The sequence below is a fragment of the Phaseolus vulgaris genome, chromosome 8 (assembly GCF_051622355.1).
Source record: "Phaseolus vulgaris cultivar YP4 chromosome 8, ASM5162235v1, whole genome shotgun sequence".
Classification (NCBI taxonomy): domain Eukaryota; kingdom Viridiplantae; phylum Streptophyta; class Magnoliopsida; order Fabales; family Fabaceae; genus Phaseolus; species Phaseolus vulgaris.
Genome location: NC_143505.1, coordinates 37,831,904 through 37,852,756, shown reverse-complemented (window position 1 = coordinate 37,852,756; position 20,853 = coordinate 37,831,904).

Sequence of the window (20,853 nt, the reverse complement as noted above, 5' to 3'; positions counted from 1 at the left end):
GATAAACCGGCAACAGAGATCACAGCTTACCCAGGCGCTGAAGACCGAGAACGGAGCTTTGTCCTCCTCCCATCCAGACTCCGGAGGCTACTGAAAGGTGGCCTGTTTGTACCTTTCGTACGAGCATAGGGCACGTACATGTTTGCCTCATTTGTCTCATTCGCCTTCATCTCCAACACTATTTGTAATCTTAACTCTCGTGCCATGTATTGATTTCTGTGACGCCGCTCCTTTATTTTTGCACACTTTCGTCTACATTCGCTTCTTCAAACATACTGTGCACGTTTCCTCCGTTATGTTTCTTGGCGGCGCCTGCGTCTGGCGATGCCCCTTTCTTGGCGACGCGTACGCTTGGCGACGCCCCCTTCTTGGCGACGCATACGTTCGGCGACGCCTGTCGCCACTTCGAGTCTTTGTCTTTTATCTCTATACCCTTGGTCTTGCACTTCGAGTGGGAAGAAGATAAAAAACTGAGGCAAGGTTTTTCTTGAACTTCTTTTTCTTTTTATTTGGGTGACCTCGTTAAAAAACCCCCGAGAGGGAAAAAGAGTGTCCCCTACGATAAAATTGTTACATGGCTGCTCACTTACATAATTCAACTAAAATAAAACTTCAAATTGGCCGCATTCCAGCTACGCGGAATGGGACCCCCTTCCAAAGTCTCTAAATTGTACGAACCATTCCCCTTAGCCTCGGTAATTCTGAAGGGTCCGGTCCACTTGGGAGACAATTTATTTTCTAGCTCATATGGATGAGCCTTCCTCATAACTAAGTCGCCAACCTGAAACTGTCGTGACTTCAGCTTAGAGCTATACTGTCGCTCTACTCTTCTCTTCACTTCCTCGGCCTTTATTCTTGCTTCTTCCCTGGCTTCGTCCAGGAGGTCCAGATTCACCCGCCTTTCTTCGTTGGATTCTTCGGCCACAAAATTCTGGTAACGTGGCGAGTTTTCGTGAATCTCCACCAGGATCATCGCATCCGACCCATATACTAAACTGAAAGGCGTCTCTATGGTGGAAGATTGGGGCGTGGTGTGGTATGCCCATACAATCCTTGGCCCTTCCTCCACCCACGCTCCTTTAGCTTTTTCTAGCCTTCTCTTTAGTCCTCTCAGCAAAACTCTATTCGCTGACTCTACTTGCCCATTAGTCTGGGGGTGCTCGACTGATGCGAACACTTGCTTGATGCCCACCTCTGCGCACAGGTTCCTCAACTGTTGGCTGGCGAACTGGGTTCCATTGTCGGATACCAGCCGCCTAGGCACGCCAAAGCGACACACAATGTTCTTCCAAACAAAGTGTTGCACATTGTGCGCAGTAATCTGAGCCACGGGCTCCGCCTCTATCCACTTGGTGAAGTATTCAATGGCAACGATCAAATACTTCATCTACCTTATCGCCAATGGGAATGGACCTAGGATGTCAATCCCCCATGTATGGAAAGGCCACGGGTTGTATATGGATCTCAGCTCCTCTGGCGGCGCCTTGTGCCAATCAGTGTTTTTTACACTGCTTGCAACGCTGGGCGTGCCGCACGCAACCCTCTTTTACTGTTGGCCAGTAGAAACCCGCGCGTATCACCTTAGAGGCTAAAGACCTTCCCTTCACGTGACTCCGCCATTATTCTGGTGCACTCGCCGCCGCTTACGCACGTTAGGATAGGGTGGGTGAACCCGTGTCTGAACAATACTCCATCCACTAGGGTGTATCTTGCGGCATTCCTGTTAACCTTCTTGCCCTCCTCTGGTTCTGCTGGGAGAACCCCATCCGCCAGATACCGTCTGTACGGCGTCATCCAGGTGTCTCCTTCGGCTAAAGTACATATCTGCGCATGCCTTCCTCCTTCGAGCGTGTCCGCGTATGTGCTAATATGGGGCGTCTTTACCGTATCTTGAGTCAAGGAACGATGACTCCTTGGCCTCCCTCTCGCAGTGCTAATATGGAGGACACCCACCCTATTGTCTTCCACGAATTTTCTCAGAGCTTTGAGCGTCTCTTGGATTACTGTCCTCTGCTTGCCCCCCTTGCCTGAGCTGGCCAGCTTGGCCAGCAGGTCAGCTTTGGCATTTTGTTCTCGTGGGACATGTATTAGCTCAAGAGCGCTAAATGCTCCCTTCAGCAGTTGGACGTACCTTAAATACGCCGCCATCTGCGGGTCTTTTGCTTGGAACTCGCCTGATACTTGTCCCGTAATCGGCTGGGAATCGCTTTTCACCAAGAGGTTCTGCGCGCCCATCTCCTTAGCCAGGAGCATCCCTGCAATCAGAGCTTCGTACTCAGCCTGATTATTACTTGCCTTAAAGGCGAAGCGCAGAGCTTGCTCAATCAGCACGCCATTGGGTCTCTCCAAGACTATCCCCGCACCACTTCCTTGCTGGTTGGAAGAGCCGTCGACCGAGAGCAACCACTGCGAGCCCGACTCCACCTCTTGTTCGCCCCCGGGCGAGAGTTCTGCCACAAAATCTGCATATACTTGCCCTTTGATGGATCCTCTGGGCTCATACTGGATATCAAACTCTGACAACTCCACCGCCCAGCGCACCATCCTTCCCGCTACATCAGGTTTCTGCAACACTTTCTGTATAGGGAGGTTCGTCATCACCACCACTGTAAAGTTGTGGAAGTAATGGCGGAGCCTCCTGGCCGAAAATACCACGGCCAACGCTGCCTTCTCCAGTGCCTGGTATCTCGTCTCCGGGCCTTGTAAAGCCTTGCTGACGAAATATATGGGCTTTTGGACTTGATCCTGTTCCTGGACCAGCAAAGAACTGATTGCTCGCTTTGTTATACCGAAGTACAGCCGGAGGGGCACCCCCGCTACTGGTTTGCAAAGGACCGGTGGTGTCGCCAAATACTCTTTCAACTTCATGAAGGCCGCTTCACATTCGTCAGTCCATGCAAAGAGACTATTTCTTTTAAGGCACTGGAAATACGGGTGCCCCTTCTCTCCTCCAGCAGAAACAAACCTTGATAGTGCCGCCATACGCCCCGTCAGCTGCAGCACTTCCTTCACTGATGTCGGGCTTCGCATGGCGATGATTGCTGCGCCTTTATCGGGGTTCGCCTCTATTCCCATCTCCGTGAGCATGAAACCTAGGAACTTACCGGCCTCCACCCCGAAGACACATTTCTCGGGGTTTAGCTTGAGGCGGTACTTGGATATAGTGACAAACAACTCCTCTAGGTCCGCCACGTGCTGCGTCCTATCCTTCGACGCCACTACCATATCATCCACGTAGGCATATACATTCCTCCCTAACATGGGCGCTAGGACCTTGTCCATCAGCCTTTGGTAGGTGGCGCCTGCGTTTTTTTAGCCCAAAAGGCATCACCTTGTAACAGTAAGTGCTAGTCTCCGTCATGAACGCAGTTTTACTTTCATCTTTCTGGTGCATTTTGATCTCGTTGTATCCCGAGAATGCATCCAAAAAGAAAAGTATCTTGCTACCGGAGGCACTGTCCACAAGCGCGTCGATGCTGGGTAGTGGGTACGAGTCTTTTGTGTTGGGTTTAATAGTGCCAAAGTTCAAGAGGGGGGGTGAATTGACCTTTTAAAACTTTCTCGCAGAAACAGTGTTTAACACAGTTTACAGAAAATAAACCGATTTATGTGAAAATGAACAGATTTATTTCAGCACTGTTTTTGTTTGAAAAACGTTTATACAGCAAGGTTAATCACAAGATTATGCAGATAGATTTTCCAGATGCACACACACTAATATTAGAACGAAAACCAGTGAACCATAAAACAACAAACTTCAATTTCACGCAAGTGATTAAGGTTCAATTGATAGCATGCCAATTAATTGAGTAACCTTTACAAACAACCTGTTCCAGTGGCTTTTAATCAAACTATGAGTGTTCTTCTTGATATCAAACAGTTTTCCAGAAATTAAGAACAATGAATCACAGAACAGCAAGCTTCAATTTTAAGCAATTGTTTAAGGTTCAATTAATAGCTTTGACAATTTCTTGAGCAACCTATCATAGTCAATATGTTCCAGTGGCTTTTAACCAACTTTATATGTTCTTATCAGAATCAAACAACTTTTTCAGAAAATAAGAATAGTATGAACTGAGCTCAGAAAGAACAGATTTATTATTGATTGAACAGATTTATTTCTTTGCTGTTTTAACAATTATGCAGAAACTTAATTGCAGAGATTGAGAGAGAATGAACACAGGGCAGTTATACTGGTTCACTCAACTGAGCTACATCCATTCTTCACCTAAAACCAAGGTGAAATTCACTAAATCACAGTACAAACAAACACAATTCCCACTGTTCTTGAAACCTACAAGAACTTAGGTACTCTTGCTGAAAAAACCTATTTCAGCTCACACACACTCTTCAAGAAAACCTATCAAGAAGAGTGTTCAACCAAACTATTACAAGAAATGAGAAGTGAAACGACTACACCTGATTGAGGATACAAAGATCTGCCTTAAACCAGTAGGCAAGATTGCTAGAACAGTAGTTGCATCTCACACCAAGATTTTGGAACCAAACCAAGAACAAGCACTTTGTGATTTTCGAAATCTTTGAAGAACAAATGCTAATTGATGTGATTCCACTAGCACAATTACAATGATTCTTGACATTCTTAGGAATCATCTTGAGTTGGCTAAGAGCTAGGCACTTTATCATAGAAATGGATCAAGGTTCTATGAACAAGAACTCACCAAAACTAGTGCCAAAACACAAACTCATATAGAAGTTCCAATTATTGTCAAATTGAACCAACAAAAAGAGGTAAAAACCATAGGTACTGAATAGAAATGAATGAAAACAACTTTGAACCAAACAAAAAGAAATTAAAGCCAAGAAAACTGAATAGGAAAGCTGGAACAGAAATGTACCAAACCAAAACACAAAGAAGAATAAGAACAACTGCTGGAAAACTTAAAAACCGAACCAAAAACAACAAGGCAACAAGCTAAGACAAGGAATTAACAAAGAAGAAAGGAAGGAGAAAAGAATTGCTCATGAAGATGGATGAATGATGAATGATCTCACCACTAGAAGTGTGGTTGCTCCTAGATGAGAGTGCTACCGCCACTTGAGGACACCATGGATCCTTCAAGATAAGACTAGAGAAGAAGGCTCAAAAGCTCTCCAATGCTCACTCCAATTTTGAGTATAGTTTCTTTAGATAAATTCCAATCTGAATTGTACAAGCTAAGCACCTTTATTTATAGCCTAGAGGTGCTGAAAAATAGGTGGGAAATTTCAAATAAACTCATTTGAAATTCCCACCATAAAACAAGTCACATGGGAGGTGTGACCTTTTTCTACTATGACACCTCCTAAAAACTACACCTACACCACTCTCCTAAGTCACATGGACAATGTGACTTTATTTTACATTTTCACACTCCTTTATTTAATAACCACACCTCCTAAAAACTATACAAGAGTATTTCAAAGCTTGGCCTTGCCCCTCATGGGATGGACTTGGGCTCTTTGGGCTTTGGCCTTCTTGGGTTTGGGCTTGGGCCTCATCTTTATTTTGTGTCTTCTTTTAATTTTGAGAAGACTAGAGGGAAGAACTTCAAATGTGAGGGTGGATGTCCTCTTCCTCCATTAATAAAAGCCTCTTTTATTTGATTCTCATCATACTCCTCGAGTTGGAGAGAATTCGTCCACGAATTCTGAATCCCTGCATATAACAAAGTCAGTTTAGTTTTACAATTAAAAGTGGAAGAAAAATGTAAACATGACTTAGCATTTGTAAACAAAGGGATTTCAGAAAAGGAGGTTCTATAACTCGACCAAGTTGGAAAAATTTGTTTGGGAATGATGTGATGTTTTGGAAAAAGACCTCTTAAATGGTGACAACCATTAGGAGGTATGAACAAATCATCCCTAACATTTTTTAACCAAGAGGGTGGAGAAATAGGAACCTTGGGTAATGAAAAAGATAAGGAAGGAAAACACCTTGGAGGTGAAAGGACAAGACCCATGTCAACTTGGCCTTCTTTGTCTTTTTCTTTTTTACTTGTGGTAGGTGGGTGAGTTAGGTCTTGTTTTACCTTGTTGAACTTTAAGATTTGCTTTTGTGGACAATGAAGAGCTATGTGCCCAAAACCTAAACATTTAAAACATTTGATATTTGAAGTTTTGGTAGGTGACTTAGGAGTAGAAGGATTTGTAGTAGAAACTTTCTTTGGAAACATGGTTTGTTTGGAAAAATTGGAAGGACAAATTTGAGTAGAAATTTTGTTTGCATCCTTCTTAGAAAAGTTGTAGAAATCACCGTCATGAGGATTATTGAAAGTTTTTTTCAAAAGATATGATTCCACCTTGATAGCTTTGTGAAACACTCTCTTTAAAGAAGAATATTCTTTTAATTCTACAAAGTCTCTAATATCTCTTCTTAAACCACGTACAAACCATTTAATCTTTGACTCCTCATTAGCATGCATATTCATTTTAGTCAAAGTTGTTTCAAAATCTTTAAAGTATTCATCTACTATCCTATGTCCTTGAGGAAGCCTTTGGAACTTCAACAAGTGTTCCTTCCTAGAAGGAGGAACAAACCTCGCGCGCATACACTCTTTCAAATCATTCCAAGAAACCACGGGAGGTCTCTTGCGATATATAATGTCCATTACAATTTTATGCCACCATTCTTTGGCAAAATCTAAAAATTCTAAAGTGGCTAGCTTAAGCTTGTGCTCATCTTGGATATCAGGGATCTCAAATATTTGTTCACACTTAGCTTCCCAATCTAAATACACATTAGGATCACTAGAGCCATTAAAACAAGGAAGCTTGACCGAAGGTAGCCTAGACTTTGCATCTTGGTAAAAGCCATTGCCGTAGTGATGTCTCTCCCCTTGGTTATGATGTCTATGTCCATGAAATTATGGTGGAGTCCTCCTTCTCCAATGGTCTTCTTCACGGCCAAAATCATTTGAAGAAGCTCTTGTTGAAGGTCTATGTGAATGATGCCCATCATGGATAGAAGGAGATGGCCTAGCTTGTAGCACCTCCATCTTTTGCATTTTCTCTTCCAAACGCCTAATGGTTCGTTGTGCTTCATGTAATTCACCAAGGATTGAAGCTTTGGAAGGAGAATTCTGCTTGTAGGATGCATCACTTGAAAATCCAGCCATTTGTAATTAAAAACAGCAAACCACAAAAACAGCAAACAAGTCAAGAAACAAAATTAGCAAAAACAGTGAGTTTGGCAATGCAATTACCGAAGTGAATTTGGCCAGAAAATAGGTCACTCTCAAAGAAATAATGTCCTTGCACCAATCTGATCTTGAGGTCTTGGAATCCTCAAATGAAAGATGTCAAAGCAAGGCACACCAATCTCAAAGCCAACCACAACAAAACCAAAGAAGCAATAAAGACAAACAAGAAAAAGTTTAAGCAAAGAAAGGCTAGAACAAAAGGAATACTAGACGTTTGACAAACTCAAAGATCAATGAACAAAAGACAAGCAAGAAAATTAAAGAACTCAATGAGAAAGTAGGCACACAAAATAATACTTAAAGAAAAGCACTAGAGTAGATGAAGAAAACAAAAAATTAGCTACTGGAAAATATTTTTTATGCAAACTGTGATTGATGTTCACTGATTTAACTGGAATGATATAAAGCGAACTGGATTATGAAATTTTAACCACACAAACTTCAAGATCTTAGCTAAAAAATGGCACTGGAATCACTTAAAAACAGTAAGCCAATTAATTGAGATAAAGTTTTCAAAATTGCTGCCAGACTACCGTATTTTTTTCGGCAGATTTGTACACTTTTTGTATTTTATTTATCATTTTTTGTTTACTTTGAATTTTTGAGTAATTCTTTTTTCCACTCTTTTCTAACACTTTGAAGAACACAAATCCAGAATTTCAGAATTTTCCAGTGAGTAAATCAATTGCAATAAGGAAAAACAGTAAGCACGTTTTCAGAAAAACAGAGGAATCCTAATAGGAATGAAAAACAGAATTATGAACTAGCAAAGACATAATAGAAAATGATGTATATGGAACTTGTATAGGTCTAGAATACAAGCATGAACTCAATCTAAAACAGAAAATGCACAAAGGATCAAATATCAAAATCAGAAAATTATATGACACTAAAGCAAGAAACAACAAAATCAATAAAAGTACTACAAGATGTGATGACAATTATGAAAAAACAAGACTAAGACAAAACTTGTATGGATTCAAAAAAGGAAAATACTCAAACATATGATAGGCAAAAGAATTAAAACAGCAAGTAAACTCAAATAATCCTAAAACAGAACCTTAAATTGCAAGAAAATAAAGAGCTCTTGAAATTAAAGTGCTACACAACTCAAAAATTAAACAAGAACACACCTAAACTCATGATACCACATGATATGATTCCACTAGCATAATTAGAATGATTCTTGACATTCTTAGGAATCATCTTGAGTTGGCTAAGAGCTAGGCACTTTATCATAGAAATGGATCAAGGTTCTATGAACAAGAACTCACCAAAACTAGTGCCAAAACACAAACTCATATAGAAGTTCCAATTATTGTCAAATGAACCAACAAATAGAGGTAAAAACCATAGGTACCGAATAGAAATGAATGAAAACAACTTTGAACCGAACAAAAAGAAATTAAAGCCAAGAAAACTGAATAGGAAAGCTGGAACAAAAATGTACCGAACCAAAACACAAAGAAGAATAAGAACAGCTGCTGGAAAACTTAAAAACCGAACCAAAAACAACAAGGCAACAAGCTAAGACAAGGAATTAACAAAGAAGAAAGGAAGGAGAAGAGAATTGCTCATGACGATGGATGAATGATGAATGATCTCACCACTAGAAGTGTGGTTGCTCCTAGATGAGAGTGCTGCCACCAGTTGAGGACACCATGGATCCTTCAAGATAAGACTAGAGAAGAAGGCTCAAAAGCTCTCCAATGCTCACTCCAATTTTGAGTATAGTTTCTTTAGATAAATTCCAATCTGAACTGTACAAGCTAAGCACCTCTATTTATAGCCTAGAGGTGCTGAAAAATAGGCGAGGAGGACTTTTTAATCTCTTCTCGCCGGAAGGCGATATGAACTTAAAAATCTTTATACTTGTGCCTCCGATCGCCAGGTGGCGATGAGGACTTAAAACTTAACTTTCACCTCCGATCGCCAGGTGGCGATGAGGGTTTAAAACTTTATGCTTTCAAACTTTGCACTGAATGTATGCAATCTGAATTCGCCGTTGCCTTGAAACTACAAAAGGGCGATAAAGTCTCTTTCCGAAAACTTAAAAAACGGTTAGCATGCAAACTTAATAAACTTGGAACCTTTTATAAACTCCGAAACCTTCTTTATTGGGTGGCCTCGTTAAAAACCCTCCTTAGGGAAAAAAGAGTGCCCCCTTGAGAAACTGTTTTAACTGAAACTGCTTTAAACCGTTCAAATTAATCGCTACTGTTCCGGTCGGTTGACCTGGGACGTCTTTGTGCGAAACCTCACCCGTCAGCTAGGGACACCTTCCCACTGGTTACCTGTGGATTCCTGCAAAGAAGGACAAAAGGGCGCCCTAGCGGCCGTTTGCACTCCGACGCTCAAGTCAGCTAGCAAGAAACACCAAAAGCTCTACACCTCCGTATCGGAGCACTGTGAGTGGCACTCTGAAGGTGGTCAAAAGAAACTGTGTATAGTGTATCTTTTCTCGTTCTGGCAAACAATCCTTCTCTAGTCCCTTGTGCGTAGCCCGTGGGCTCGAGCAAACAACTAGAGTGTGTTCTGGGAAAATCTGCCAAAAGTTCGACCCCCATTTCCAACATTCCAGGTTCTATTTAAACTACTCTAGCATTCCAGGTTTGGGTGCCAACTCATGCCCCCAAACCTCTAGTCACTCACTTTGAGAGCGTATCTACCTTCCTCTCGTACCCTGCACCTGACTACCCCTGGGCGTGACCCTCCTCATGAGCCGTAACTATCCCAAGGGCTTCTCTGGGGCGACACGGGCACTTCACGAGTCAGATTGCTCTCCTACTGGCGCTATTACTATAGCCTTGAAGCCACCTTTCTCTTCTCTTTAATGCTACCCCCGGCTATCGGGGTTTGAGGCCTTCCCACGGCGTCACTCCCTCCATGGTCTTTCCTACCCATGGGTATCGGGGAGCAACACTGTGATTGCCTTGCTTTTGTGACATTTTACCTTGGCGACGCCTGCTCTAGGCGACGTCTTATCTTGGTGGTGCTTCCTCTTGGTGACGCCCCGCCATGGCGACGCTTGCACTTGGCGTCGCCTCACCTAGGCGACGCCTTACGTTGACTTTGGCCTCGACGTTGGCTTTGACCTTGACTTGTCAACGCCCGGGTACTGGACGGTACAGCTACTTACAATGCTTTAACTGTGATAAAACTTGAGATGGGTCCCTGACCTCATCCAGCAAACCCAAGTTCATTCTCCTTTCTTCGTTCGAGTCTTCCGCCACGAAGTTGGTGACACGTGATGTCCACGTCCTCTTTTCTAAAAACATCTATAGGCTTTAGTTTAGAAAATTCTAGAAGCTTGGGGAGTGAGCTTAGTAAGGGGGCGTAAGCTTAGGAGCATTTTGGGTAGCTTAGGGAATAAGCTATGTAAATGACCAGCCCTTGCTCCTATAAAAGTAGGGCTTAGGTCCTTCATAATGCAGATTGGAAATTAGCAATAGAGAAACTCTACTCAATTTGAGAGAGAATTTGTGAGAACTTGTCTTCTCCTTCACCTTGTCTTATCTTGAGTGCATTTGGTTCTCTCAAGTGGCGGCACTAGCTCATTCATCTTGGAGCCTTCATCCTCTAAGTGGCGTGATCATCAAACCAAAGCATCCATCTCCATAAGTTCTTCTTTCTTTCATCTCCATTATCATACAAAGCATAAACATGTCTTAGTTTCTTTTGTTCGGTTCATCTTCCTTTTCTTGCACTTATGTTCGGCTGTTTTCATTTGTTTCTATTTTGATTCGGTTCTGAAGCTTCTTTTCATAATCTGTTCGGTTCATTTGCTTTCTTAGGAGTTTCAATCAGTTCATTTGTATTTTTACACAATTTGTTCGGTTCAATTGACAATAGATGGATCTTCCATGTGAGTTTGGTGGTTGGTGCAAGTTTTGGTGAGTTCTTGAAACATAGAACCTTGATCCAATTCTATTATAAGTGCCTAAGCTATCTCCAACTCAAGTTGATTCCATAGAATGTCAAGAATCATTCATATCTACCTAGTGGAATCATATCACCCAGGGCGCACTCCTTTCCTGAATGCGTACACGATCATGGGCTCGTCAGTGGTACCCACCTTCACCACTTGTGCCCCGAAGCGGCTTATGTACTCTTTCAGGGTCTCCCCTTGATACTGCTTTACGTCAAAAAGGTCGTACGAAACTGGGGCTACAGCCCTATTGGTTAGATACTACTCCTTGAATAGTCGTGAGAGTTGTGCAAAGGACGTGATGTGACCCTCTGGGAGGCTGATGAACCAATCCATAGCCATCCCAGTCAACGTGCTCATAAAGATCTTGCACCTTACGGCATCAGAACCGCCAACGAACATCATCTGTGTGTGGAACGCAGTGAGGTGCGCCTCAGGATCCTCCATCCCTGTGAAGGTTACCTTGGGCCCCGTGAACGTGTTGGGGATCGCTGTCTCTAGGATCGCCTGTGAGAATGGTGTTATGAATTCTCTGGGTGGGGAGGCAGTCTCAGGTTCGTCTACGTCGCGCCAGCCACGACGTAACTCCTCATTGGCATGGTAGAGCTCATCGTTTCTCGCCTGAGAAGCTGTGAGATCTGCCTGCATGCGCTCTTGCTCCGCTTTCGACGCTGCCATTGCTTCCTGTAGCCCTTGCATCATGCCCATGAGTTGTTGCATGGTCATCTCTTCACTCCTGGCGCGTGCGGGTCTAGTGGTCATGGCTTTCTGGAAACCCTCTTAACTTATCTGGGTTTTGAGAACTGGAACTGGAAAACGTGTGTGGTGGGACTGATGTTTTATATCGGCCCCACGGTGGGCGCCAATGTTCCCGCCGGTTGACCAGGGTCGTCTTCGTGCGTGGCTTGTCCTCACGAGCTATGGCACCTTCGTTCCGCTCCGTTTGTGAATACCTGAAAAGAAGTGAACAAAGGGGCACCCTCGCGACTGTTTGCACTCCGACGATCAAGTCAGTTAGCGAGAAACATCAAAGGTGACGCACCTCCGTATCGGAACACCGTGAAAGGATGCTCTGAAGGTGGTCAAAAATACTGAATAGCTAGTACTGTGTTGCCCTAATTGCCTTGTGCTCACAGTGGGTGCGCAGCGAAAACAACTAGGGTTTGTGCTCTGTGTAACTTATGAGAATTAGGTAAAAAAACTCATCTTCAAACGTCCCAAGGTCTCCTTTTATACACCTTTCGCATTTAAAACACGTTAAAGCGCATTGAGAGCGTACAAAAATATTCCTTGGAACGTTCGAATCTTAACTGAATTAGCGCGTACCTTTCACTGAAACCTTTAATGAGCACGTGTGCATTGCCACGTGCCCTTCTGACTTGATCGTTATTCTGCGCAGAGGGTCCCACAACGCTGCAACCCAACTTAGGGTTATTTCATGGTGTGGGCCCTTCTTCCTTCGAAGTGCTTCTGACGTGTGGGGTGACTTTTTGGGTGCCAACTCATGCGCCCCAATCGCTAGTCACTCGCCCTGGGGGTGCATCTACCTTTCTCTCGTACCATACACGTGGTTCTCCCCTGATCATGGCCCTCTCATGGGTCGTATCTGCACCAGGGTCTCCCAGCAGTGGTGTGGATACTTCATGAGTCAGGTTTACCCCCTACTGGTACTAGAACTTATGGCCTTGAAGCCACCTTTCTTTGTTACTCTTATGAGCTATTAAGGTCCAAAGCTTCCTCACGGTGTCACCCCCTCCACGGTTTTTCCTATCCATGGGCATCGGGGGGTAACACCATCGATATCTCCGCTTGGCTATGTCTTCTCTTGGCGACGCCTTCTTTCGGCGACTGTTCTTCTTGGGCAATGTCTTTGCTTGGCGTTGCCTTTGCTTGGCGATGCCTCTCTTGGGCGATGCCTCTCTTGGGCGACGTCTTTCTTGGGCGATGATGGAAACCAAGTAGAGGATGCTCAACGCCATAAAGCCCAAGCCCAACAAGGGGCCCAAGCCCATCAAGGGGTCCAAGCCCAACAAGGGGCCCAAACCCAATGAATTACTAGGAGCATGGCAAGAGCTTTGGGACAAGAGTATAATAAAATGGCTCTTCTTATTTCTTTTGTAGAATAGGGGTGTGAATGTAATAAAAAGGTGTAAGTAGTAAGGGAGTACAGGGGGGAGTGTAGATAGGAGCCTAGGGGGTGCCAATCTAGGAAGGAAAGTCACACTTCCTTCATTGTCTAGATTGGCGCCGAATTTCATTGCATTTGTGTGCCATTTGGCTTGCATTTTCAGCACCTCTAGGCTATAAATAAAGGTGCCTAGCTTGTACAATTCAGATTGAATTTTATAGTGGAGAGACTATACTCAATTTTGGAGAGAATTTGTGAGTTTTGAGTCTTCCTCTTCTTTTCCTTATCTTGTGAGCTATGGTGAGCTTCAAGTGGTGGCACTCCATCACTTATCTTGGTTCAAGGTTCCAAGTGGCGTGAATGGCTTCTTCCAATTCTCAAAATCCAGCAAGCATCTTCTTCTATAAGTGTTCGTCTTTCCTTTTCTTCAATTTTCCATTCGGTATTTTTGATTCCTAGAGTTTACTTATTTTTCTACCGTTTATTTTTGTGTTTCCAGCATTGTGTTCTTAATTCTGTTTTGGTTCAGTAGCTAGCTTTAATTTCTGTCCAGTTTTAATTCTTGTTCTTCATTCCTTGTGTTTTGATTCAATTTGACAAAACATGGACTTCCATATGAGTCTTGGTTGGTGCTAAGTTTTGGTGAGTTCTTGAATTAGAACATTGATCCAATTCTAAAGTAAAGTGCCTTTCAAATCCAGCTCAAGTTGATCCTAAGAATGTCAAGAATCATGTGTTCTTGTAGTTACATTCACATCAGGCGATGCCTCTCTTAGGCGACGCCTTGTCAAGGTGACGCCCTCTATTGGCGACGCATTAATCCGGCGATGTCTCAGGCGGTCAATCTGTTGAGTTCCTTGGGTCCCACAAGGGGTCCTACCACATATTTTTGACTTTTGGTCCACGCCCGGGGACGGGACGGTACAATAAGCTTCCCTTTAGCCTTCTCCAGTTTTTCAATTGTGGAGTCCCGGATTTCCCTCTCCACAATGAGCTCCTTTTTGGCCCTCTCCAACTCTTCAATCGTGGAATCTCCGCAGGCTAGCTGCTTCTCGAGAACTTCCTTCTCCATCTGAAGCCTGTTCAGTTCAGCCTGAAACTTACCATGCTCAGTTTGGAGAAGGTTGAGCGCTTCCGTCTTTGCAGTTAGCTCCCCTTCAGTTTTTTTCCAACGATTGCTCCCGGTTAGCGCACTGGTCGGCAAGTTGTTTCTGTTGTGCGTCGGAAGTTGTACCGTCCCGTATCCAGGCGTTGACAAAGTCAACGTCAAAGTCAACATATGGACTCAAAGTCAACATAAGGCGTCGCCTAGGTGAAGAGACGCCAAGTGCCAGCGTCGCCAAGGCAGGGCGCCGCCTAGGTGAAGGCGTCGCCCAACCAGGGCGTCGCCAAGATCAAATATCACTAAGGCAAGGCAATCACAATGTGGTTCCCTGATACCCATGGGTAGGAAAGACCGTGGAGGGAGCGACGCCGTGGGAAGGCCTCAAGTCCCGATAAATCCGGGGTAGTCATAAAGAGAAGAGAAAGTTGGCTTCAAGGCCATAGTGATAGCACCAGTGTAGGGTAGCCTGACTCGTGAAGTACCCCTGATGGAGATCAAGCTCAAGAGAACATGGAGGCCACTCATCAAGCTCAAGAAGAGGTGGAGGCACAAATGGAGGACGCCCATGGAGGTCAAAGTCCACCTCAAAGGATTACAAGAAGCATGTTCAAAGCTTTGGGAGCTAGAGGACATTTATTTTCTCTTTTTGTAGTTTCTTTAGTTGAAGGTGCTTAGAGGGAAACTTTAGAAACCTCTTTTGTTATAGCATCTTTTAGGTTTTAGTTAGGAGCTTGAGGGGGGTGTATTAGTAGATAGGTGTAGGAGTAGAATAGGGGGTGCCAAAGTGAAGGAAAGGATCACACCTTCCTTGCTTTGCAAATTAGCGCCGGTTCTAGATTGATTTGGGAGGGAATTTTGAATTGTTTTAGCTTTCATTTTCAGCACCTTAGGCTATAAATAAAGGTGCCTTCCTTGTAAAATTCAGATTTGAATTTATCTAAAGAAACTATACTCAAAATTGGAGTGAGCATTTGGAGAGCTTTTGAGCTTCTACTCTAGTCTTATCTTGAAGGACCATGGTTTCCTCAAGTGGCGGCTTGCACACTCATCTAGGAGCATCCATACTTCTAGTGGCGTGATCATCCAACCATTCTTCCATCTTCATGAGCATTCTCTTCTCCTTCCTTTCTTCTTCTTCAATTGTTCTTGTTGCCTTGTGTTTTGAGTTGTTTTTAGTTTCGGTTCTTCCAATTTCCAGCACCTATATTCTGTTTTGTTTCTTAATTCTGTTCGGTACAATTGATTGTGGTTTAATTCTGTTCGGTCTTCTCTTTTTATAATTCCTTTGTTGATTCAATTTGACAATATTTGGTTCATCCAAATGAGTTTGGGATTTGGTACTTGTTATTGGTGAGTTCTTGACTTAGAACCATGATCCAACTTCTAAGAAAGTGCCTCTATATTTTCAAGCTCAAGGTGATTCCTAAAAGTGTCAAGAATCTTGTTCTATGTGGCTATTGGAATCACATCAACCCCTGTCGCCCCAGAGACGCCTTTGGGACAGATACGACTCAAGAGGAGGGTCACGCCCAGGGTAGCCAGGCCCAGGGTACGAGAGGAAGGTAGATACGCTCTCAAAGTGAGTGACTAGATGATCGGGGGCATGAGTTGGCACCCAAAAAGTCACCCCTTGCGCAGTAGCACTCCCAAGCAGGAGGACTCACACGAAGAAACGCCCCCAGATGGGGTCATGGCGCTGTGAGGCCCTCCACGTGTACAACAGCCAGGTCAGAATAGAAACACCATTTAGCCAGGTACCAGGTAATTAAAGTCATTTAATACAGTTTCCGTTTCGAGCGTTTAAGGTATTATAAAGGCTCCCAAGCGTTTCAACGTCTTAAATGCGCTACGTTTTCTAATTAAATGCGCTACGTTTTATGATTAAAGGCGCTTTAAGGCGCTTTAAATGCTAGGGTAACTTAAATAGCGCTTTGAATGTTGGAAACGGGGTTGGAACTTTTGGCAAATTTCCCAGAAACTCTCTAGTCGCTTGCTCGAGCCTTGAGGTTACGCACAAGGGACTAGGGAAAGATCTTTACTAGAAGGAGAAATACACACTAGACACAGTTTCCTTTTTACCACCTTCAGAGTGCCATACGCGGTGCTTCGATACGGACGTGCATAGTTTTTGGTGTTTCTTGCTGGCTGACTTGAGCGTCGGAGTGCAAACGGCCGCTAGGGCGCCCTTTTTTCCTTCTTTGCAGGAATCCACAGGTAACCAGTGGGAAGGAGTCCCTAGCTGACGGTTGAGGTCGCGCACGAAGACGTCCCAGGTCAACCGGACGGAACATTTGGCGCCCACCGTGGGGCCGATATAAAACATCATTCCCATCGCAAGTTTGAGAAGACCTATCAAGTTACGGTAACGTTGGAAAGGGTTTGAGGAGACCGTGAAAATGGCCACCACAAGACGAGGTACTGCACGCGCGGCCCCAGCGGAACTGTCCATGTAGCAGGTCCTGGAGATAATGCGGGGGCTGCAAGATGATATGGCGGAGTCAAAGCTGGAACAGGAACGCATGCAAGCAGATCTCGAAGCCTCGCATGTGAGGAACGAAGAGCTCCATCGTATAAATGAGGAGTTGCGCCGGGGTTTGCGGAATAATCGGGGGCAACGTGAACATGACGAGATGGAGAACCTCTCCCCGACAAGGGAGTTTTCCACTCCCTTCTCGCAGGAGATTCTGGATGCAGTGATCCCAAACACGTTCGCGGGGCCCAAGGTGATCTTCACCGGGATGGAGGATCCTGAGACGCATTTCTCTGCATTTCACACACAGATGGTCCTGGTAGGCGGCTCCGATGCTGCCAAGTGCAAGCTCTTTATGAGCACCCTAACGGGGATGGCTATGGATTGGTTTATCAGCCTCCCGGACGACCATATCACCTCCTTCCGACAAATGTCACGATTGTTCAGGGAACAATACCTAGCAAACAAGGCCCCGCCGCCGGTTTCCTACGATCTGTTTGATGTGAAACAGTATCAAGGGGAGACCCTAAAGGAATACATCAACTGCTTCGGGGCCCAGGTAGTAAAGGTTGGTACGTCAGAGGAGCCCATGATTGTGTACGCGTTCGTGAAAGGTGTATGCCCCGGCCCTTTTGGCGAATCCATCATCCGCAACCGCCCTAGGACTTTCGCTGAACTACGACGTCGGGCGGTGGAACATATTGCTTCTGAGGGAGAGATGTGTGTGAAGCGCACCAGCGTCGTGCCCTCACGCCCGAGAGGACCGACGCGAACTCAACCCGCCAGGGTCAACGAGACCACGACGGGAAGGAAGAAACCAGAGGGGAGACGCCCCTACGAGGCCAGAAAGCCCCAGCCCCGGGGTCCAGCGGGAGGCGATCGCACGGCCAGAGAGAGGGCGAGGCGGCGAGATACAATTTTGTGGTGGAACTGAAGGACCTGATCGCCGTCCCTAATATAGCTGAGAGGTTGAGGCGACCGGCGAAGTCTGATAAGGTGTTGGGGCCTCGGAAAGACTCTCAGTGTGAGTTCCACGAGGCTTTCGGTCACCACATTGATAACTGCCTGTCGCTGGGTTACCAGCTAGATGAGCTGGTGAGAACCGGGTTTTTGAAGGATTATGTCGCGGAACCCGCCACGACCGCCGCCCTGCCGCCGCCAGCGGAAGAACAAGCACACGAGACGCCGGTTCTCGGCGAGGTCCATACCATAGCTGGAGGTTTTTCCGGCGGAGGACCCACCGCCTCCCAGTGAAAGAAATACTCGAGGGGAGTCAACTTGATCGAAGAAAAGATCTCGGGTGAGCCGTGGGAATCGGACCTCGTGTTCACGAGAGGGGACCTTCGAGACGTGGTGCCGCATGACAATGACCCCGTGGTCATTTCGGTTGTCACAGCTGGAAGAAAGGTGCACAGAGTTCTTGTCGACCAGGGAAGTTTAGCAGACGTCATGTTCTGGTCGACATTCAATAAGTTACGGTTGTCCCCCGACCTTTTGAGGCCCTACACAGGGTGCCTGTATGGGTTTGCGGATAACCAGGTGGAAGTCCGAGGCTACTTGGAGTTGAGGACTACGTTCACGGATGGAGAAGCCTCGCGTACCGAAAGCATCCGGTACTTGGTCGTGAACGCCAACTCCGCCTACAATATTTTGTTGGGCAGACCGGCGTTGAACAGGCTGAACGCAGTAGCCTCCATGCGCCATATGAAGATGAAGCTGTCGGACCTCAGTGGCAAGGTGATAGTCATCAAGTCAGACCAGGAGGAGGCGAGGAAATGTTATGAGAACAGCCTGAAAACGAAGAGAGGCGTGTTCATGGTGTATGAGCGTCCGCCAAGTGCCAGCACGACGATGATTGAGGCGACGCCCGCTGGGTCGACGCCTAGCGAGGCCATACCCGTGAAGGCGATGCCCGAAGCAGATACACCCATGGAAGAAGGCCCTGACGACGCGGCGCCCGTGGAAGAGGCGGCGCCCGTCGAGGATGATAACAGGGATCAACAGGCGGCTAATGCCGTGGAGAGGGAGATTGGCGGCAAAACGTTTAAGCTAGGGCGTTTGCGGAGCCAGGAAGAACAGGAGGGGGTGGCAGAGGTGATTTCACGCCACTTGGATGCTTTCGCATGGTCCGCCTCGGATATGCCCGGCATCAACCCTGATTTCCTATGTCATCACCTCAGCATGGACGCCACGGTCCACCCCGTCCGCCAAAGAAGGAGGAAGTTCAACGAAGAAAGGCAGATGGTGGTAAGGGAGGAAACGCAGAAGCTGCTAAGTGCTGGCCACATCAGGGAGATCCAATACCCAGAGTGGCTAGCTAACGTCGTCATAGTAAAGAAGGAGAATGGAAAGTGGAGGATGTGCGTGGACTTCACGGACTTAAATAACCCGAAGGACTCGTACCCACTGCCCAGTATCGACGCGTTGGTGGATAGTGCATCCGGCTGCAAGGTGCTAAGTTTCCTGGATGCATTCTCGGGGTACAACCAAATTAAAATGCACCCGAGAGATGAGAGCAAAACTGCATTCATGACAGAGACTTCCAGTTACTGCTACAAGGTGATGCCTTTTGGGCTGAAAAACGCGGGCGCCACCTACCAAAGGCTGATGGACAAGGTCCTGGCGCCCATGCTAGGAAGGAATGTATACGCCTACGTGGATGACATGGTAGTGGCGTCGCAGGATAGGGCACAGCACATGGCAGACCTGGAGGAGTTGTTCGTCACTGTATCCAAATATCACCTCAAACTAAACCCTGAGAAGTGTGTTTTCGGGGTAGAGGCCGGTAAGTTCTTGGGTTTTATGATCACAGAGAGGGGGATAGAGGCGAACCCCGACAAATGCGCGGCGATCATCGCCATGCGAAGCCCGACGCCGGTAAAGGAAGTGCAGCAGTTGACGGGGCAGATGGCGGCGCTCTCAAGGTTTGTTTCCGCCGGAGGAGAGAAGGGGCATCCATATTTCCAGTGCCTCAAGAGAAATAGTCGTTTCGCATGGACTGACGAATGCGAAGCGGCTTTCATCAAGTTGAAGGAGTACCTGGCGACGCCACCAGTCCTCTGCAAACCGGTGGCGGATGTGCCACTCCGGCTGTACTTCGCAGTGACAGAGCGAGCTATCAGCTCAGTGCTGGTCCAGGAGCAGGACCAGATTCAAAAGCCCATCTATTTCGTAAGCAAGGCCTTACAAGGCGCGGAGACAAGATACCAGGCGTTGGAGAAGGCAGTATTGGCGGTGGTGTTTTCAGCCAGAAGGCTCCGTCATTACTTCCACAGCTTTACGGTGGTCGTGATGACGAACCTCCCCATACAGAAGGTGCTGCAGAAGCCTGATGTAGCTGGAAGGATGGTGCGCTGGGCGGTGGAGTTATCAGAATTCGACATCCAGTATGAGCCCAGAGGATCCATCAAGGGGCAAGTATACGCAGATTTTGTGGCAGAACTCTCGCCCAGAGGTGAACAAGAGGTGGATGTGGGCTCACAGTGGCTGCTCTCGGTTGAAGGCTCTTCCAACCAACAAGGGAGTGGTGCGGGAATAGTCTTGGAGGGACCCAATGGCGTGCTGATTGAGCAAGCTCTATGCTTCGCCTTTAAGGCAAGTAATAATCAGGCGGAATACGAAGCCCTGATCGCAGGAATGCTCCTGGCCATGGAGGTGGGCGCACAGAACCTCTTGGTGAAAAGCGATTCCCAGCTGATTACGGGGCAGGTGTCGGGTGAGTTCCAGGCGAAGGACCCACAGATGGCGGCGTATCTGAAATACGTCCAGTTATTGAAGGGAGCATTCAACGCTCTTGAGCTGATACATGTCCCAAGGGAACAGAATGCCAGAGCCGACCTGCTTGCGAAGCTGGCCAGCTCAGGCAAGGGGGGTAGACAGAGGACAGTAATCTAAGAGACGCTCAAAGCTCCGCGTAAATTCGTGGAAGATAACAGGGTGGATGTCCTCCAGATTTGTACAACAAGAGGAAGGCCAAGGAGTCATCGCTCTTTGACCCAAGATACGCTGAAGATGCCTCGC